This window comes from Rhinoraja longicauda, chromosome 4 (genome assembly GCF_053455715.1).
Source record: "Rhinoraja longicauda isolate Sanriku21f chromosome 4, sRhiLon1.1, whole genome shotgun sequence".
NCBI lineage: Eukaryota > Metazoa > Chordata > Chondrichthyes > Rajiformes > Arhynchobatidae > Rhinoraja > Rhinoraja longicauda.
In genome coordinates, this window is record NC_135956.1 from 43,388,257 (window position 1) to 43,411,152 (window position 22,896).

The following is a 22,896-nucleotide window of genomic DNA, read 5'->3' on the forward strand; positions in this document are numbered from 1 at the left end:
AGGGTCTATCATGTTGGAAGAGTTTGTCAAGTCAAGTCAAGTCAATTTTATTTGTATAGCACATTTAAAAACAACCCACGTTGACCAAAGTGCTGTACATCTGATTAGGTACTAAGGAAAAAAAAAAGAAACATACAGTAGCACGCAAACAGTTCACAGCGCCTCCTCAATGAGCCTCAAACGCTAGGGAGTAGAAATAGGTTTTGAGCCTGGACTTAAAGGAGTCGATGGAGGGGGCAGTTCTGATGGGGAGAGGGATGCTGTTCCACAGTCTAGGAGCTGCAACCGCAAAAGCGCGGTCACCCCTGAGCTTAAGCCTAGACCGCGGGATAGTGAGTAGCCCCAAGTCGGCCGACCTGAGGGACCTGGAGTTAGAGAGGGCGGTTAGAAGATTTTTGATGTAGGGGGGAGTGTCCATTTAGGGCTTTATATGTGAATAGGAGGAGCTATTTGTGTAGCTAAGCCTCCATTCTCTTGGAGTTCACAAGATTTAGTGGTGATCTTAGTGAAACTGACATAATTCCAATAGGTTTGAAAGCACAGATAGCAGGAGGATGTACCTCAGTACACGTGACAATAAACTATTGTCCAGTCCGCCTGAACCTACCTGATCTCCCGGTTGCTAAACACGTCGATTCTCCTTCCCATTCCTACACAGACCTTTCTGTCTTAGGTCTCCTCCATTGTCAGAGGCTAAATGCAAATTGGAGGAACAGCATCTCATATTTCACTTGGGTAGCCCCCAAACCCCATTGGTATGAATATTGATTTCTCTAACTTCAGGTAGTCCCGGCATTCCCTCTCTCTCTATCCCTCCCTCAAAGTCGCACTAGCTTGTCGTTTTCACCCAACAGCTAACAATGGCCTGTTTCCTTTATCATCATTACTTTTTTGCATATCTTTCATTATTATTTTTTATCTCTTCACATCATCGTCTATATCACTCATTTCCCTTATCCCTAACAAGTCTGAAGAAGGGTCTCGATCCAAAACGTCACCCATTATTTCTCTCCAGAGATGCTGCCTGTCCCGCTGATTTACACCAGCCTTTTGTGTCTATCTTCTCAATAAACTAAACTCTACTGATGTTTCCCCTGTTGAGGAGTCCACAACCAGGTATCACAGTCTTAGAGTAATACAGCAATACCTTTACTTCCTTAGAAGGCTTAGGAAGTTTGGCATGTCCCCAACAACTCTCACCAACCTCTACAGATGCATCATAGAGAGCATCAAGCATACTTTGGGAACAGCTCCGTCCAAGACTGCAAGAAATTGCAGAGAATTGTGAACGCGGCCCAGACCATCACACAGGTCGGCTGACTTGGGGCTACTAGCTGTCCCGCAGTCTAGGCTTAAGCTAAGGGGTGGTCGTGCTTTTGCGGTTGCAGCTCCTAGACTGTGGAACAGCATCCCCCTCCCTATCAGATCTGCCCCCTCCATCGGCTCTTTTAAGTCCAGGCTCAAAACATGTTTCTATTCTTTAGTGTTTTGAAGCCTTCTGATGGGCTGATTTTTGTTTTGTGCTGCTCCCTTTGAACTGTTTTTTTTGTGCCTGTGTGCTGTGATGTCTGTTTCTTATTGTGCTTTTAGTACCCACTCTGATGTACAGCACTATGGTCAATGTGGGTTGTTTTTAAATGTGGTTTTATAAATAAATTTGATTTGACACAAACCAAACTCTCTTCCATTCACTCCATTTACACCTCAGACTGCCTCGGCAAGGCCACCAACATAATCAAGGACGAGTCGCACCCCACCACTCTCTCTTCTCCCCTCTCCCATTGGGCCAAAGTATACCTCCAAATTAAGAGCCAGTTTCTTCCCAGCTGCTATCAGGTAACTGAACAATCCTACCAACAACTAGAGAGCAGTCCTGAGCTACTATCTACCTCATTGGAGACCCTCGGACTATCTTTGATCGGACTTTACTGGACTTTATCTTGCACTAAACATTATTCATGTTATTCCCTTTATCATGTATCTGTACACTGTGGATGACTCGAGTGTAATTGTGTCTTTCCGGAAATCGGTTAGTACACAACAAAAGCTTTTCACTGCACTTCGGTACAGGTGACAATGAAATAAACTCAAACTCAGGGCTCGACCATTTAGGTCTGAGATTAGGAGAAATTCTTCACCCAGAAGGTGGTGAAACATTGGAATTCTCAACCTCAGCACTATGTGAAAGCTCAGTCATGCAGTCATCAAAAACAGAGGTGGGTAAATTGCTGGATATTAAGGAAGTTGAGAGATCAATGATAGTAACACATCTCAGGCAAATGACACAGAGGTAGAAAATCAACAGACATATGATAAATCAGGCTGGTGGGGCCAAATGACTGACTACTGCTTCTGTTTCTTGTGTTCTTGTGAGTACTGATGTGAGGGAAAAGATTCAATGTTGAGTTTGTTTCCTCAACAGGACAAGGAGTGAGTTACTGCACTTGCTGCCATTGTCTGTGACCCTCCAAGAGGTTGCAGAAGCAGGAATCGAACTTAGGAAGCAGCGTGCTGAGGGAAGCTCCCATGGGGAATGCAAGCCTTGCATCAGGCCAGGCATCTGGCAATTACAATCCTAGCGCAGCTGCAGCCAAATGCAGTGAACAGTATTGAGGGCTAACTACGGTCTACATGAACCAGTTTCTCACTCCATATATTTCCAGCCCCTGGCAAGTGTCAACAATCGACTGCCTGTATGCAAGCTTTATCCAATCATCATTTACAAACTGCAGGACTTGTTCCAGCTCCCGTGCTCCATCATCCCACTCAGCAGCTGATTAAAACGGCAATATTCTCTGGGAGCCAGGCTGGGCATGGCTGTTCAGTGCACTGCAGCCTCTTCTTAACGCACAGGCATCCTGGTGCTTTGTTGCTGAATGCTCCCTCTCTTGCAAAGGCTGTTTTTCCTCAAGTAACTGCTGCTTCAGTGCCCATTTCTTGTCTCCTCTTTGCCAGAGACAACAAGGCAGTTTTGGCCATGACTAGCTCTTGTGATACTATCGGTGAGAGTGGGGAGGGCACACAGTTCAAAGACGGCACCAGTTTCACAGCTCTTTTCACAGAGAACAACACCCCACTATTTCACGGGGAGCATCATTAAACAGTTATGCCCAGAGACCAAGTGTTGAACCAATAGAGATTAACAAGCTTCTTAGAGGACAGAGGTGTGGAGGTATTGGGAGTGGGTTCCAGAACTAGGAGCCAGTGCAGCCAGCATCAGGATTTATTGGATAACTTTCTCGTCCTTCTAAAACCATAATTGACTTCATGTTTCAAAATGGCAACAGAACAGATCGATCTCCAGTGATCTAATAACTTTCACTTTGCTGGGGGTTTGAGATAGTTTGCACCTTGGTACATTTTTAAAATTCAATTCCTGCCTTTTTCTATATTTCCTAATCATCTGGTGAGTGCAGAGAAATGGATCTTAGATGGGGCAACATTACGCATTCACTCTAACCCCCGCCCTTCCATCTCACCCAAATACCTATCATTGAAGACGGTCCACTCCTGTATTAGCTCTCATTATTTTGGGTAGGTGAACATATTAACGTATAAAATGTATTAATGTATAAAACAACTCTCTGCCAGTGTCACAAACAATGGCAGGGTCACTTATGAAGCGTCAGAACCAGGGATGAGCTTTCCAGAGCCAAGAGATATGTGGTTGATGTTGGTGTCTAAATCCAAAATATTCATGTTGATCAAACAACCTCTGATCAAGATGCTGGAAATCTGAGTTTATGTTTCAGCCTGAAGACCTGTTCGAGATGACCCACTCAATCACCAGCTTGTAAAAAAATTAAATCTATTGCTGACATCAGAAGTTGGAACCAATCCAGGCATCCCAACAAGAAGCAGAACCGAGTTTAAATCAGGAATGAAAATGTTCAAAATCTAAAAGAAATTTAGAAGACTCTGATTAACAGTGGATTGGATTTATCAACGTGAATCTAATTTATCAACGTGAATCCAATTTCCCTGCACACCTGGAGTTTTCTAGGCCTGGAAGAATTGTATGCTGCTCAAGCCTTTACTTGTGGTAGAAGTTACTGCCTCCACCCACCAGACAGCACTGTGTCTCAAACTCCAATCGCTGGGTGCAAACTTCGTCCTCGGGCTTCGTTCGCCTCACCCTGATCCTACGCCTTCTAATTTTAGACAACACTGCCACACTTGTTGTTCAATAACTGTTTATATCAACAAGAGCAGAGTGAAACATGTCCTTCGGGATGGAAAACGTTACTTTCTCCGTGTGCGTTTATTCTTTTTATTCTTCGAATGTCCTCGGGTCAAGGGAATTGCTTCTCCCCACTCTGAGCAGGGGGAGAGTGTATCATTTCTCTGAAGGTGTGGAGGCTGCACAATGCCTCCCACAGTGTCTGGGCCGATTACGGGCTTTGTCCAATGGCAAGATCCAATGCAATTCCAGCCAGCCTTTTGCACGCACTCGTACTCCAAATGTACATGAGTCGCTGGCCCATAAGCTCTTGCCCAAACCTTCGCCCTCGCGCATCCTCCCCACCCAAACAAACCATGACTCTCTCACTCCGAGCTCCCTCCACTTCACACATATTACTGCTCAAATTCCCTCATCCATTCGTTGACGTTGCAATTCAATTGGCCCGACAGGCTCCTAATCAGAATGATCACCGATCCATGTTCTCCAGAGATGCTGCCTGGCCTGCTGTTACTTCAGCATTTTGTGTCTAATTTTGGCCAGTAGTCACGTGGCGTGTCTGCTTTCTCCAGCAAAGCAAATAGTCTGGCGGGAAAAATCGGTTTGCAACGGCGTAATAAAGTCCTGGACTGCAAATAAAGCTCCGTTGCTTTTGGACACGCCCTTGCTTCGTTTCCAACATGTGTTAACTTCGTCAGGTGGCCGAAGATACAGTTGGAACGGTCCCTGCTGGTCCCTGTGTTCAGGATGGATGGACCCCATCGCTCAGTGCTCGGGTTCCGAGACTCACCTGCTCACAGATTACCGGCCGTGCCACAACACAGCCGCTGGCCTGACGTGAGATGTCTGTCTCTCGCCGGGACTAATATAAGGTCATTAGGAACAGGAGTGCGAATTAGGCCATTCGGCCCAATAGCATATTCCATTCTTCTTGTGAGTCCTCTTACCGGTGCTCCCCCAGCACTTCCCGTGCGGCGAGGCATCCCTGTGCACTGCCCCTCCAAAATTAGTGTTCTTCCTTACGGCCCCTCCCGCAGCGGAGATCCTTCTGCACTGCCCCTCCTCCATTGCACGCTTCCTATTTACTGCCCCTCCTCCATTGCGGCGCTCCCTCTTTACTGCCCCTCCCACAGTGCGGCGCTCGCCCAGTACTTCCCCTCCCACAGTGCGGCGCTCCCTCTTTACTGCCCCTCCTCCATTGCGGCGCTCCCTCTTTACTGCCCCTCCCACAGGTCGGCGTTCCCTTAACACTGCCCCTCCCACAGTGCGGCGCTCCCTCTTTACTGCCCCTGCTCCATTGCGGCGCTCCCTCTTTACTGCCCCTCCCCCATTGCACGCTCCCTCTTTACTGCCCCTCCCACAGTGCGGCGCTCCCTCTTTACTGCCCCTCCCACAGTGCGGCGCTCCCTCTTTACTGCCCCTCCCACAGTGCGGCGCTCCCTCTTTACTGCCCCTCCCACAGTGCGGCGCTCGCCCAGTACTACCCCTCTAGCAGTGCTGTTCTCTCTGCTCTCGCTTGCACAATTCGGTGCACCCTCGGTACTGCATTGAGAATGTTTGCTTGGTTACCAGAGAGACTGTAATCATGAGCAAAAACAAAAACCCCAAATGCTGGAGGATCTCAATGGTCGGTGAGAAGCGAAATGGACGGAAGACTTCCAAAGAAGGGCCCAGACCCGCAGCGTCGTCTGTCCATCTCCTCCACAGATGCTGCCTGACCCGTTGAGTTGCTCCAGCATTTTTTGTTGCTCGTGGTTCCAGCATCTGCTGTCACTTGTGTTTCCGTTAACCGAGTCCGGAGTTCGCTCGGACATTGACCCTGCAAGTGGGCCGAGTGTCCGTTGGCCGAGGACTGGCCGGAGACGGGCACCTGGCGACATGCAAGCGGGCTGGGCTCTGGCAGAGCAGGAAGGGCCGAGCGGCGTGTGACTATGACTAGGTTCCACAAACAGCGCAGCTGAGAGTCGCCAGCCGGCTGTTCTGCAGCGGCGAAAGATTAACCGGTGACTTCATTTCCACAAGGAATCAGGGAAAACCTTTCACATAATCGCGAACATTTTTTCCCCATTACACTTCAAACAAACCAGGCTCGTTCTCATCCATTCCAAGCAGCTTTAGTAAGGAGCAAGGAATTGCGAGATAAAACGGGGACCTCAGGAGACAGAGACCGGCGGCCTGACTCCCGCCTCTCCCTTGTTGGGACCGAGGTTCGCTCGGCCTGGATCGGGCTCCAACATCGAGAGACTCTCACTCTCTGTAACCACAGCCGGTCGCATACAACATCTGGAATACAGCGCCCTCAAAAACCAGGCCCTCTCGCTCAACACCTCGAGCGCAGCGCCTTCAAAAAGCACAGACTCTCGCCCAACATCTGGAACGCAGCTCGACCAATTGCCAGATCCCCACACTTAACATCTGGAGCACAACTCCCTCAATAACCAGAGCCCGTCTCACTCATAATAACCCAATGAGGACGGCACTGTCGAAACAGACCTTGTGGGTCTGGAGTTACGTCCCAGCTAGACTAGGCAAGGACAGCAAATTCCTCCACAGTGGGGCGTTAAGTTACCGGGTGGAGTCCACAATAGGTCATTTGTGATCACCCACTTCGGAAACTAGTTCTTTTAAAGTCAATTACTTCTGCTTTATTTTGATCAGAATTTAAGTACCTCCTGCTGTGTTTGAACTTTATTTTATTTGTTCAGACCTCCGGATATTAATGCGTTGAAATCCAGTGCTAGTTAATCAACTCTGTGTTAAAAGAGACAGACAAGAGCTGATCAGATGTTGGATAAGTTGGAGGTGCCGAATGGCCTCTTCTTGGTTCGGGGTTTGAATGGCCCTGGTCCAAAAACCTTTGTAGAGTCCCTGAGCCTCAGCGCCTGGGGGCGCTGATGCTGACTTCAGTCACTGGGTGGAGTGAAAAATTAGGGAGAGCATTTCCCCTCAATGCTATGTCCCAGGACAGCTAACCATGTAGGTAGGAGGTAATAGCATCACAGACAGACTATCAAACAGACAAAGAGACACACATGAGTGCGATGGGATTCGCGAGAGCTAGACAGCACATCAGCTCAAAGCGACAGAAAACGCAATACATCCCGACATGGTAGCCACGACCGTCGCAGAGGCCCGATGTTCAATGGAGATTCCCCGCAACAGTTCCTTCACATTGCGGGAGAGAGATAGACACAGGGATAGTGAGACACACACAACTCCTGGTGTTGAGTATGCGTGACATTTCCAAATCAAATCTCTCTGCCATTTCCCCCTCTGCCCTCGCCCACATCCAATTCACCGCAACAACAACAAAAAACTCCCCTCTAACACCCTTGCAACCGAGTCTGCCTTCTCCATTCCCACCAGCAGCACACAACTGCAACAGCAGGCCTCCCCACCAGTGGCTCCCAATCCCTTGGCACAAGCTTTATTTTGGGGGAAACACATGCCCGTGAACCGGGGAGTTCCTGAGAATGGAACAAGTCTTGCAGAGCCTTGTGTGTTCTTCCTACTCCACCATGGTTACATTCTGGAGAGAGCTAGATAGAGCTCAAGGATAGCGGAGTCAGGGGGTACGGGCCAAGGACGTACATGCCACTGGAGATAAATGGGTCTATTGTGGATAGGGTGAGCAGTTTCAAATACTTGGGAGTCCGCATCGCAGAGGATCTGACGTGGGCAACGCACATTGCCGCACTGGTGGGTAAGGCTAAGCAGCGCCTTTACCACCTTAGACAACTGAGGAAATTCAGAGTGTCGCTGAGGATCCTTCATTGCTTCTACTCTGGGGCTGTAGAGAGCATCCTGTCCGGCAACATTACAGTCTGGTTTGGGAACAGCTCTGCCCAGGACAGGATGGCCCTGCAGAGAGTAGTGCGTTCGGCAGAACGCACCATGGGAACTACACTCGTCCCCCTGCAGGACCTATACATCAGGAGGTGCAGATCCAGAGCAAGCAAGATCATGAGGGACCCCTGCCACCCCAGTAACGGACTGTTCCAGATGCTACGGTCAGGCAAACGCCTCTGCTGTCACGCTGTGAAAACGGAGAGGATGAGACGGAGCTTCTTCCCACAGGCCATCAGGACTGTCAACTTTGATAACCCCAGAGACTAAATTTTTGTCGACACTTTTTGTGCTATGTTTAGTAACTTATTAACTTTATTTATATGCTGTAACTGTAATTATTTTTGTGCACAACCCGCAGGCATTGCCACTTTCATTTCACTGCACATCGAGTATGTGTATGTGACAAATAAATTTGACTTGACTTGACTTGACTTGAGAAGGCAGGAGCGGGGTACTGATTGAGAATGATCAGCCATGATCACATTGAATGGCAGTGCTGGCTCGAAGGGCCGAATGGCCTCCTCCTGCACCTATTGTCTATTGTCTATTCCCAAATCCCATCCGTACTCACATCGGTTGAGCTGCCCAGCTGTGTGCTTGGGAATATGTCCCACACTTCCCCCATCCCCAGTGTAACCTCCCTGAAATTTAGCATCAAGGTTTGATATCAGGTTTGATATCACCGGGCATCTGTGTCATGTCTCGGGTTAAAGCTGCTCTTGGAATCAGGGAGGAATGAGCACAGGTTAGGTGAAGCCGAATAGAGTTGATTTTCATTTGCGTCATTTGAATCCCCAAAATCTTTGCTGGTGTATGTTTAAACTGCACCAGGAGTAGAAAGAAGGCCCTGCAAAATGCACAGAAGTGATGTGTTGTTAGGCAGTGCATATCTGGTCCTGATGCATATCTAGGGTTGATTCAATTTGCACTAATGTAATACGGCAAATTATCAGTGAGTTAAGGTACAGATGGTTTGCAAGCAAATTGGAACTAATTAACTCCTTTCAGAGATAAACTTAAAGGAAATGGGGACTGAGTTCAAATCAGAGACAGGGGTGAGAGAAGGGAGTGAGGAGACTGAGAGGGGGGGGGGGGGGGGAGAGAGAGAGAGAGAGAGAGAGAGAGAAGAGAGAGAGAGAGAGAGAGAGAGAGAGAGAGAGAGAGAGAGAGAGAGAGAGAGAGAGAGAGAGAGAGAGGAGAGAGAGAGAGAGAGAGAGGAGAGAGAGAGAGAGAGAGAGAGAGAGAGAGAGAGGACAAAAAGGAGAGAGCAAGAGAGACCAAGCGCGAGGAAGTCAGAGAGAGGAGAAGAAAAGAGCAGAAAGGGTAGAGGGTAGAGTGGGAGAGAGAGGAGGAAGAGAGGGAGGGAGTGAAGATAGAAGAGATAGGAGGGAGAAAGAGAGGAGTAGAAGAGGGAGAGGAGGAAAGGAGAGAAGTGGGGGGGGGGGCAAGCAATGAGAGAGGGCATGGTAGGAGGGAAGAATAGGAGAGCAGAAAGGGAGGAGGGGAAGGTGAGGTGGCAGAGGAAGGGAATGGGACTGACTCACGTGTCTCTGCCCCAGTCTCACAGGGTGAGAACTCTCTGGTCTTGAATGCTGATTCTGTCATCTGCCACAGACACAATAATCCAAGACATCCATCCATCTGGATGGCTGCGTCCATCCAACAGTGGCACACATTCCAAAACTTCTGTAGCTCCGAAACTGGCCCTGGCTCACTGCAACCTGATGCATTGCTGGGAAACATAGCACGCGGGTTGTTCATGGAAGACTAAACTGACTGTGGGATGGGAGAGGAGGCAGATGCGGTTATTAGCAAGGCAGGGAGTTGGGTGCAGGTCATTGGTGGGCGATGGAGATGGATGGAGGCTGTTGGTGGGAGCAGGAGATGCAAATCATTGGTGGGAGAGAGAAATGGGTTATGATCACACTTTTGTACCTAGGTACAATTGTCGTTATGGATAGTAAGATTTAACTGATTGTATGCAAAACAAAGAATTACACAATATCTGGGTACATTTGACAATAAAGTACCATTGAACCATTTTGAACTGCTTTCTGATAAATGTCAAAGCTGGAAAATGTGGATTTGTGTGGACGGGGCTAGGTTTGGCTGGACATGAGAAAGTCTCACAGACTGTTGACCAACGTGGTGCCACGGGGACTGGAGGTATCTTGGGAGGGAGGCTGGACTTGCCTCTGGCTCAGGACAGGCTTCCAGAGCAGGCAGCATACGGGGTGGACGACTAATCATTAGAATTTTTCAGCTCTATAGTTGCACCAGATCATAGGCCTGAGTAAAGATGGCACATGATTAATCCTTGGTATCACATGATTAGTACCAACCAATCAACAATGTGGCAGTGATTTTTGTTTCACACAGATTTGGACTGTAAGAAATCATGATCAAAGTTATGTCAATAGACAATAGACAATAGGTGCAGGAGTAGGCCATTCAGCCCTTCGAGCCAGCATCACCATTCAATGTGATCATGGCTGATCATCCTCAATCAGTACCCCGTTCCTGCCTTCTCCCCATGTCATCGCTTTCCCACCATTATGTCATTGCTTTTGCACCAGAAATGGGGTACACTGATTTGGGGCCCTACATTCTGGAAAGCTTCTCCAGGAATGCTGCCTAACCCACAGAGTCACTCCAGCATTTTGTGTCTATCTATTCTGGAAAGGGACTGGGAATGTTCTTTAAACCAGAAATGTGTCTGTGAGAGGTACAACAGCCTTTACAGTATATTCTTGCAGAGGTTACCCTTAACAGTGGGAATTAGGGGGCATGCTCTTTATTCAGTGGAGAGATGTAACCAATTAGGGACAGAATATCTAGTGAAACCTAACTAGGAAACAGCAATGACTCTGAGAGCTCCAAAGAAGTCAACGGCAATCAGTATCTTTGAAAGTTCTGCTCTGGCAAAGAACTAGGCCATGCGGGCCATGTTAACACTAATAACCTGACAGGTTTCTGGAGGATTCACTTACCGTACTAATGGTTTATCCAAATGATATCTGGCTGGTTGTATTTATTACTCCATTAGTAGTTCAGTCGTATTAGGAGTGTTTACTGCCAACACAGAGACAGAGTATTAAATCCTCAAGACCATTCCCTGGTTTCTTTCATCTTCACCCAACTTATCAGACGAAGGTGGATTAGAATTTATCAGTGTGCTGTCTTCCTTCACATTTCCTTGGCAACTGACTCGATGTGATAGGAACATACACAAAACATGCAGGCAGGTCTGGACTGAGTACCCAACAACCGTAATAGCAAATCCTTCCAGGACATAAGAAGAGGAAGAGGCTGATCCTCCTTCCAGGCACCTTCCATCAGTCATGTCATCATTGATCTGAACCGCAACCTTAATGATCAGTCCTTCCTCTAGACACCACTCCCAAAATAATCCATTGATGTTACTCTCAGCAGTTCTGTTCCCCACCCCCTCAGTTTTCTATGGGGCTTAGAACAACATAGATTCAGATTCCCACTGCCAACTGTGCAAGAAGATCTCAATGGCTTCATGCCTGAAGGACCTGTCTCTAATTTTAGGGTCCTGACCTGGACCACTCCGTGTCCACCGATCACCTGAAGAAGTAATTTCTCTGCTTCAACCCATTGCATCATCCCCATCATGTTCATCTTTGATCTTTGCACTCAGTCACACGGGAAAGTAACAGAATGTTACTATTTATTGCAAGTGGAACTGAATACAAAAGTAGTAGGGGTGTGATGCTTTGGTTATATTGGGTGTTGGTAAGACCACATCGTGCACAGTATTGGGCTTGAGTATTGTGCACAATATTGAGCTTCATATTAATGGAAGGTTTGTAATTCATTGCAATAAATTCAAATAGGGTTTGCTGGACTAACACTTAGAGCAGGTGGTTATCTTGCAGGGAAAGGCTGAATAAATCAGATTTATTATCTGCAGGAAATTAGAAGAGTGAAAAAGAACTTGATTGAATCCTCTAAGCATCTGATGGGTTTCGATGGGATGGATGTGAGAGAACCTAGAAGTAAGGGACAAATTATGATTCCTTATTATTATTTTAGATTTTTTTTAGATTTAGATACAGCATGGAAACAGGCCCTTCGGCCCACCGAGTTCGCGCCGCCCAGCGATCCCCCGCACACTAACACTATCCTACACACACGAGGGACAATTTTTTACATATTACCCAGTCAATTAACCTACAAACCTGTACGTCTTTGGAGTGTGGGAGGAAACCGAAGATCTCGGAGAAAACCCACGCAGGTCACGGGGAGAACGTACAAACTCCGTGCAGACGGCGCCCGTAGTCAGGGTCGAACCTGAGTCTCCGGCGCTGCATTCGCTGTAAGGCAGCAACTCTACCGCTGCGCTACCGTGCCGCCCACATATCACTTGTGACATGTCACAGTAAAATTCTGTGTTTTGCAGACCATACACAAAGTATGCAAAGAGTCACTACCTATAGGGCGCCGACGTGTTCAATGTAGTCCCAATGGTCCCTCTTTATTCTCAGCCGTGCCAGCCCCTCCCCCCCCCCTCCTCCAACACAAAGCCAGGTCCCTCTTTGTTCTCTAGGTGGCGACCTCCAGCACCCACCTCCGAGTATTCCCCTGCCTCTTCTAATTCACATGTCCATATGCGCATAGCCATGCCAGTTCAGCATTTGCGGCGGTCCGAGTGACCAGGACTAGGGTTTACCATCACTTTTATATCAGAAATGTTGGCAATGCAACAACACAGAATTAATATAAGAAAATAACTGCAGATGCTGGTACAAATCGAAGGTATTTATTCACAAAATGCTGGAGTAACTCAGCAGGTCAGGCAGCATCTCAGGAGAGAAGGAATGGGTGACGTTTCGGGTCGAGACCCTTCTTCAGACTGATGTCAGGGGGGGCGGGACAAAGGAAGGATATAGGTGGAGACAGGAAGATAGAGGGAGATTTGGGAAGGAGGAGGGGAAGAGAGGGACAGAGGAACTATCTAAAGTTGGAGAAGTCGATGTTCATATCGCTGGGCTGCAAGCTGCCCAGGCGAAATATGAGGTGCTGTTCCTCCAATTTCCGGTGGGCCTCACTATGGCACTGGAGAAGGCCCATGACACAAAGGTCAGACTGGGAATGGGAGGGGGGGTTGAAGTGCTCGGCCACCAGGAGATCAGTTTGGCCAACGCAGACCGAGCCCAGGTGTTGAGCGAAGCGATCGCCGAGCCTGCGCTTGGTTTCGCCGATATAAATAAGTTGACATCTAGAGCAGCGGATGCAATAGATGAGGTTGGAGGAGGTGCAGGTAAACCTCTGTCTCACCTGGAAAGACTGTTTGGGTCCTTGGATGGAGTTGAGGGGGAAGGTAAAGGGACAGGTGTTGCATCTCGTGCGGTTGCAGGGGAAAGTGCCCGGGGATGGGGTGGTTTGGGTAGAAAGGGACGAGTGGACCAGGGAGTTACGGAGCGAACGGTCTCTGCGGAACGCAGAGAGGGGAGGGGATGGGAAGATAGGGCCAGTGGTGGGGTCCCGTTGTAGGTGACGGAAATGTTGGCGGATGATTTGTTGGATCCGCTGGCTGGTGGGGTGGAAGGTGAGAACGAGGGGGATTCTGTCCTTGTTGCGAGTGGGGGGAGGGGGAGCAAGAGCGGAGCTGCGCGATGTAGAAGAGACCCTAGTGAGAACCTCATCTATAATGGAAGAGGGGAAGCCCCGTTTCCTGAAGAATGAGGACATCTCTGACGCCCTAGTGTGAAACACCTCATCCCGGGCGCAGACGGAGGAATTGGGAGTAGGGTATAGACTTTTTGCAGGGGACCGGGTGGGAAGAAGTGTAATTGACAGAATTAATTGTATGGCTTGGAGGAATGGAACTTCGACCTGCTGTGCCGATAGAACCCGGTTACTGAACTGAGAATATTATAAACCACTGGTGTCACCCTGATTTGGCGGTTGTGCCCCCACCCTGCGGGAAGACTAAAACGCGCTGGGTGGGAGCTGAGTTGATTCCCTTCAGTACAGAGGGACCCTTAATGGAGCAACAAGAGAAAGACTGTTGAGACTCGTTGCACCGCCTGCATGCAGTTTCGAAGTGCCCAGTAATTCATTAAATTAATCAGCGACGCAAATGCTTAGATGGGGGTGAAACGCGGATAGTGCTAGTGTCTCTGGGACACAGCGAGAGGTGTCAGTGACACTGAGCACCAGCCAAGTGACTGCGAGCTGTTGGAGCTAATTTCACACTCTTTCAATCAGGAATTCACTCCTCGGTGCAGATTGTCACCTCGACATGAGTCCGGCAGCAGTAATCACTTGGCGTTTAGTCAGAGTGCCGGCCACCCCGTTCATCACCGCACCTCCCCCTACCAGCTAATCACATCAGCCCGGCCCAAATTGGATTCTGGTCCTTTGAGCGTCTTTTCAGCTGCCAGCCACGAGTTCACAGGCTGCCTCTCGCTGCGGGGAGAGCAGATACTAAGTGAATCTGCGAGCGGGCTCTGACTGAAAGAGGTTAATTAACCAGGCCTCTCCCCAACATCAGGTTTGGGGGAAATATTCAGTTGTTCGCCCTCTTCGCTAAGTAATTTGTGGTTGTGTTTCAAAACAAACTCGCACCCATTTAAAGCAAAGCTGCCAACCCGTCCCGTTCCACCCATCATCCTGTCTCTGAAGACCCTTTCACCAACAGTTTAGAGGCTGATGAACACCCCCAGCAGGAGTGCCCTTGTGAACCTGTGACCTTTGGGGCAGGTAACCCCAGGCCCTGCCTCTGCTTCAGATCTGCTGGGATCAGGATCCAGAGTCTTGGAGGTCTGAGGAATACTGTGGCTCACCTGGTCTTTCTGATCCCAGCCCATACCCATCCCATGATACTATACCCAGTGGTGTGCGCTGAGCTGCCTACTTGATCGGCCGTAGTTCATCTGGTGAAGGTGCTCCCACTGCTATTGGGGAGGGCGGGGAGTTCCAGGATTTAGACCTGGTGATCATGAAGGAGTCACAACATATTTCCTGGTCCCACACAAGAGATTTGTGTGCAAAATTAGAGCACATGGTATTGGGGGTAGGGTATTGACATGGACAGAGAACTGGCTGGCAAACAGGAAGCAAAGAGTAGGAATTAACGGGTCCTTTTCAGAATGGCAGAGTGACCAGTGGGGTGCCGCAAGGCTCGGTGCAGGGACCCCAGTTGTTTACAATATATATTAACACTTTAGACGAGGGAATTAAATGTAACATCACTAAGTTTGCAGATGACACAAAGCTGGGTGGCAGTGTGATCAGCGAGGAGGTTGCTATGAGGCTGCAGGATGACTTGGATAGGTTGCATGAGTGGGTAGAAGCATGGCAGATGCAGTATAATGTGGATAAATGTGAGGTTATCCACTTTAGTGGCAAAAGGCAGATTATTATCTGAATGGTGTAAGAAAGAACTGCAGATGCTGGTTTAAATCGAAGGCAGACACAAAATGCTGGAGTAACTCAGCGGGACAGGCAGCATCTCTGGAGAGAAGGAATGGGGTGTCAGATTAGGAGAAGGGGAGGTGCAACGAGACCTGGGTATGCTTGTACATCAGTCACTGAAAGTAAGCATGGAGGTACAGCAGGCATTGAAGAAAGTTAATGGCATGTTGGCCTTCATTGCGAAATGATTTGAGTTTAGGAGCAAGGAGGTCCTACTGCAGTTGTACAGGGCCCTGGCGAGACCACACCTGGAGTATTGTGTGCAATTTTGATCTCCTAATGTGAGAAAGCACATTATTGTTATTGAGGGAGTGCAGCGTAGTTCACCATATTAATTCCCAGTCTATTCAGACCAACCACTGTGTGCTGTTTCCAGAATTGTGCAAATGAGTTTCATGATACTGAATTAGTGTGTTGCCCAGCCATGGTGCAAGAGTGCAAACCCAAAATATTCTCAGGGTTGGACAGGAGAAACAGCCAGCTGGTCCTGATTCTAGCACCGAGCAAAGGTCTGAGGACGAACGTGAAACCCTCTGGTTTTGAATAGCTGGTGACACACACGACAGTCAGCTGGCAAGGAGAGTACTTGGCCCTTGTTGGAGCAGGTCAGCCAGGTGGTGCTGTGAACAGACTGCGGGGCCAAGGATAAGCATGCAAAGTGCATTGTGTTTTCTACCCCTGCTCACCACTGAGAAAGCTGCAGGTCACTAATAACGAATGTCTATTTAAAACCCAGGAGAGGAAGTACAGAACACCAGCTTGTCTGGGTAGGTTATTATTCTAGGACTAAAAATATCTTAAAGCAATTATTATTTTTCCTAAAGCGGAGATGAGGGACGTATTTACAATGGGCAATCGCCAGCGAGTGGTGTTCTCACCCTCAAACACCAGCCGATGTTGGTTTATCTGAGGGTGGGGTGGAGTTGTCAGACATCCCTCAGCCCACATGGACATTTGCCTCATTGTGCCTGTGAAGTCTCCTTGGAAAATCACTATAGTTAGTGGCTCTGCCTTCTGTCCCCCCAGGTGAATGGACTGTTCCCATCCAAAGCAATCCTGCTCTCTCACCATGTAAAACCATTCTCTTCTCTGCTTTCTGTCAATCACCTCACTCCCTGACACCACCAGCTCTTCTGCCTGGGCACATTCCCCCTTGTTTACTCCATCACATAACTTGCCGATTTTGAACCCGTCAGTTCAAATCCTGGGTTTCTACCCATAAAGATCCTCTTTCATATGTGTTGTGTCACTTCCACTGTAGAATGTTTTGTAGCCAGCCTCTTGTCTCTCTTTTCAGCAATGTTAAGGCAGATACCCATGGGCAGGTTACCCTTTCCAATGATAAATGGTAAGCCTGGTAGCAAACCCATTACCATTGTCATCTTTTGCATGAACAACGTCAAAAGAAACAGAATGCCTCTCCAACACGACCAAGGTTAGGACCTCCTGCACAGGTTTCCCATGTCAAACGTAATGAGTTTATGATCTTGCTAGTACCCAGATCAATCTCCTGTGGAGTTTCTCTGCTGTGGGAACCTCCTCTAGTTTCTCCAAGCACCTGACATTTACCCGCCATGGCAGAATATGGGTGAACGCTCTCAGAGATTCCTCACCAAGGTGGGACATAATGATGCACAGAACTTTGCTTTAGATATTGCTGGTTTTATCATGAACTCTTCACAGCTTGAAAAAAAGGACACAAAGTGCTGGAGTAAATCAGCAGGTCAGGCAGTGTCCCTGGAGAACATAGATAGGTGATGTTTCAGGTCTCAAGGAAGGTCCCAACCCGAATCGTCACCTATCCATGTTCTCCTGGGTTGCTGCCTATCCTGCTGAGTTACTCCAGCACTTTATGTCCTTTTTTGTAAACCGGCATCTGCAGTTCCTTGTTTCTACATGCTCAGAGCTTGAAGTCTTCAAACTCTTCCAAACTGTACCCCACACTTTTGTTGCTGGCGTGTCTCCCCTGTGGTCCAAGACCCTCAAAGATTTAATTGCCCAGCTCCCACTACTGACCACAGACACAGCTCATCTTCAGCTCAGGCACTTCTGGCCACAAGCAATGACTACTTTCAGCACCCAGCATTCCCAGTTCCAGGGTCCAGTGGGATGATTGAGCGGAAGCAGAGGAGAGAATGGTTGGCAGAGAGAATGTGGTGTACCACACATCATCAAGATGAACAGAGCCAGGAACAAACACACCAGATTCCCATCTGAGAGTGAGTTTGTGGGTCCTGAGGAGGCCACTGTGTGACCTAGGGACCCACCCTCAGATGGGACGGAAGAGACAAGTTTACAGGTATCCTGAGCACAGGGAAAGTGATGCCAGGGGTAAGCTGGGACATGCTTTTTACCAAAGCTGGGTCCATTGTCGATGGGCTGTTACACATGGCATTTATCCACCAACATTAAAGGGTTCAAGTGACTGAACTGGGGAGGTGCAGGAACTCTGAAACAGAATGACTTCCACCACATACCCGGGCGTTATTGTGGAGACACAGTGGCTGCTCGTGTCCATGACAGAGATTTGTGAATCTCCTCTTTGCTGAACAGCAGATGATGAATCATCACATCCCAGCCTTTCAAAAGGATGGTGAAAGATTACAGATCATCAGTTCAGCGAGAGCAAACAATTAGCTGAAATCTGAGAAAGAGAGAGAGACCCCAATATAGCTCTCCAGTGAAGAGCCAGGAGAGATTATTTTTAATTCCTTATCTCTGGAATTCTACAGCAATGGTACTTGTTTACTGAGGTGGATGTCTGTCTGTGTATATAGAGTGAGCCAACACACATTCAATGTGGAAATATAGAATGGAGCAGCAAGCACTCAGTCCTCCCTATCATCCTATCAGCTTGAAAACCATTGGCGCTCTTCCTCTCTCTGAACAACCACACATCCAGACCACACCTGGAGTACTGTGTGCAGTTTTGGTCTCCAAATTTGAGGAAGGACATTCTTGCTATTGAAGGCGTGCAGCGTAGGTTCACTTGGTTAATTCCCGGAATGGCGGGACTGTCGTATGTTGAAAGACTGGAGCGACTAGGCTTGTATACACTGGAATTTAGAAGGATGAGAGGGGATCTTATTGAAACATATAAGATTATTAAGGGATTGGACATGTTAGAGGCAGGAAACATGTTCCCAATGTTGGGGGAGTCCAGAACCAGGGACCACAGTTTAAGAAGAAGGGGTAGGCCATTTAGAACGGAGATGAGGAAAAACTTTTTCAGTCAGAGTTGTAAATCGGTGGAATTCTCTGCTTCAGAAGGCAGTGGAGGCAAATTCTCTGGATGCTTTCAAGAGAGAGCTAGAGCTCTTAAAGATAGCGGAGTCAAGGGATATGGGGAGAAGGCAGGAACGGGGTACTGATTGTGAATGATCAGCCATGATCACATTGAATGGCGGTGCTGGCTCGAGGGGCCGAATGGCCTACTCCTGCACCTATTGTCTATTGTCTATTATCTTCAATGAGATTTCCTTGCATTCTTTAAACTCTGTTCTCTTGAGTTCTACCCCATTCAGTCTCCATCCACGTAACACTCACCCTCCCACGCATCATCTGTATACCTTTGTTGCGCTCCTTCTGAAGCAAAAATAACCCCTTTTTTGGTAAGAAGAACAAAATTATACACAATACTCCAGGTTGGTCCCACCAAGGCCTTGTATAATTTTAGTAAAATATCTTACAATAATGGCCAGTTGGCACCAAATTGCACCCTAATTGCCGGTTGCATTTTGCGTTAGCTTTCAAAGATGTATATATATTGCCACCCAAGATCATTCGAACATCAGCGTTTCCCAATCATTCACCATTGAAAAGAACAAGGGATGAGGATCGATGGGATTCCTCCCAATGTGCTAAATGGCTTCTTGCTGTGTCATAACATTTCTATAAATTACTCAATATGTGACTACAGGAACCATCTATCAGTGAGTCTGAGGAAGGGTCTCGACCCAAAATGTCACCCATTCCTTCTCTCCAGAGATGCTGCCTGTCCCGCTGAGTTACTCGAACTTTTTGTGTCTATCTTCAGTTTAACCCAGCATCTGCAGTTCCTTCTTACACATCTATCAGTGGGGTCCAGCAGCTGATATTGAACCGCTGTACACATGGATCCCATCGCCCTCACCAGAGCCATAATTTGTGAGATTTTGCCTAAATGGGCTTCAAGGTAACTCAACAAACAGCAAAAAGTCTTCTTAACTAACATGAATCTGACCACTGTCCCTTTGACCAATACCAGGTAACATCAACCAGTCTTCTCCACACATTCTTGCATTTTTGTCCAATTAGTAACTAAACTAAAAACAACTAATGGAGAAGCAGCAATCAGGAAACAATGAAATGTTCCACAATAACACAAAGTTTAAAAGAAGCTTTGTCTTTCAATTAATATTTTTCTTTGTCAACACTCCCAGGATATTGCAATAAATGCAAGGTTTTACACATTAAAAATTAAAATGTCATTGAGTTTATAGGAAAAATGTTTTTTGTAATAGAGTCATAGAGTCCTAGAGCGATACAGTGTGGAAATTGGCCCTTCAGCCCAGCTTGCCAACACCTGCCAACATGACCCAGCTACACTAGTCCCACTTGCCCGCGTTTGGTCCATATCCCTCCAAACTTGTCCTATCCCTATACCTATCCAAATGTTTCTTAAATGTTACAATAGTACCTGCCTCAACTACCTCCTCTGGCAGCTCATTCCATACACTCACCATCCTATGTATGAAAAGGTTACCCCACGGATTCCTATTAAATCATTTTTCCTTCACCTTAAACCTATCCTGTGGTCCTCGATTCTCTGGGCAAGAGACTCTGTGCATCTACCCGATCTATTCCTCTCATGATTTGATACACCTCTATAAAATCACCCCACATCCTCCTACGCTCCAAGGAATAGAGACCCAGAGTACTCAACCTCTCCCTTTTGCTCAGACCTCTAGTCCTGGCAACATACGTAAATTTTCTCTGAACTCTTTCAAGCTTGACAATATCTTTCCTATAACATGGTGCCCGGAACTGAACACAATACTCTAAATGCGGTCTCACCAACATCTTATACAACTGCAACATGACCTCCCAACTTCTATACTCAATACTCTGACTGATGAAGACCAATGTGCCAAAAACCTTTTAGACCACCTTATCTACCTGCGATTCGACCTTCAAGGAACCATGTACCTGCACATCTAGATCCCTCTGCTCTACAACACTCCCCAGAGGCCTACCATTCACGGTGTAGGTCCTGCCCTTGTCAGACGTCCCTAAATGCAACACCTCACATTTCTCTGTATTAAATTCCATTACAGTGTAATTGTGAGATGTGCTCAATGTTCTGATGGGGAGACACAGCAGCCAGATGCACAGCAAGATTCAAGAAATGCCAATACTGTAAATTATCTGATAATCTCCTCTTGGTGGTGTTGTGGAAGATTCTGTCTCTGGCATGTCGTACAGCTGGCATCAACAGTTTAGAGGTTGGGATTGGCATCATGGGTGGACTTTCGGCCTGTTGGGTGAGGATATCAAGGGAAATAGGGCCAAGGACAATCATGCAGCTGAGATCCAAGGCAGCAGAGTCAAGGGGCTGAATGGTTCTCACTTTTCTGGATCCAACGCAGTTGAAGATTATAGAATACCTTAGATATAGCAGAGGATGTGAGCAAGACAGCACGGAAGCAGAGATAAACACAATGTGCTGGAGTCATTCAGCTGGTCAGAGAGCATCACTGGAGAAAAAGGAAGGGTGACGTTTGGATCGGGACCTTTCTTCATGTTGTTAGCTCATGCTCCTGATATTGCCTGATCTGCTGAGGAGGTCCAGCTCTGTTTGTATTTCAGGATTCTGTTTGGCAAATTCTCTTCCTCGAAATCCATTTATAAACCAGATAGGATTTTCCAACAAATCCCACAGATTGTTGTCATTCTGCTCCATAAAATCAATCCACAAGTTGTCAGAGGTATTGAATCCTACTGTAGTCAGGTTACACTGAGTCCAGCAACACACGTTACACCTCCATGGTGGCATCTCAACAACCAAAACAGTTCATTAAACCTTGTCCACTTTAGCAGGAAAAATATGATCTAAATGGTGAGAAACCTGGGAGTCCCAGTGATTCGCAAAGGCCTAGCCAGTTGGTAAAGAATTAGAAAAGCTAATAGAAGCCATTGTTTATTGTGAGGAGAATTGAATACAAGGGAATTAGGTTATTTTTCAGTTAAACACAGCATAGGTGAGATCACATGAAGAGCACTACAATATTTGCCTCTTTATTCAAGGAAATATGCTGATGGAGAGAGCAGAGGAGGTTTTGCAGGGTATCCCTGGATTGGGAGAGTTTTCTCTTGAAGAAATATTGGACAGACTAGTCTTGTATTTGCTGGAGTTTAAACGTGGGAGGGAACTTGACTAAAATATATAAGATGATAATAGATGTTGACAGGGTGGATGTTAGAGGAATTTTCCTCCTGTGGGAGAATTTAGAACCAGGGTCACTCTTTTAAAAATGAGTCATCTGCTTAAAACAGCCAGGAGGTAATATTTTTTTTCTCTCCTCCTGCTGAGATTTCTGATAAGTAAGAGGGTTAAAGGTTACCAAATGCAGACAGGAGTGTGAAGTTGAGATTAGAGTCAGATCTGCCATTATTTTACTAAATGGTAGAATGGGTTTGAGGGGCAGAATGGCCTCCATTTTCCAGCATTGGCCTTGTTTAGCTACAAGGAGAGGTTGGACAGACCATGGTTTGCCATGGTTTTCATTGGAACGCCGGAGATTGAGGGGAGACCTAATTATGAAAGGCATAGATAGGGTAGACAAAACCTTTATCGCAAGGTAAAAATATCAAAGACTGGAAGCATTGCATTAAAGTGAGAGGGACAATGTGCGGGGCAGGATTTTTCATGCAGGTGGGTGCCTGGAACGCGCTGCCAGGAATGGTGGTGGTGGGAGATACGACAGTGGCATTCAAGAGGCTTTTAGATAGAAACATGGATATGCAGGGAATTGGGAGATATGGATTATGTGCAGGCAAATTAGATTAGTTTATCTTGGAATCATGCTCGGCACAGACATTGTGGGCTGAAGTGCCTGTTCTTGTGCTGTACTGTTGTTCAATGTTCTAATTTGTGTGTAAAAAATGTCACAAGTATCAGTATTCCCCTGGGTCTGAACAGATTGCCTCTGCAAGGAAGACAACGAAATGCTGACGATAGGAATTCACTCACGTGGAGCAGACAAGTCAAGGGTTCTTGTCAGGAGTTGGAGTGTAGCCTGCATGGAGTGGAGCTCTGAGTGAACAGATTAAGCTCAAATATCTTGGTGTTCTGATAGCACTCACACCACGAGAGCAGCACTAAAATTAGCAAGGCTTCAGAGACTATTATACAAATATAGGCAGCCATATCCAGGTTGAGT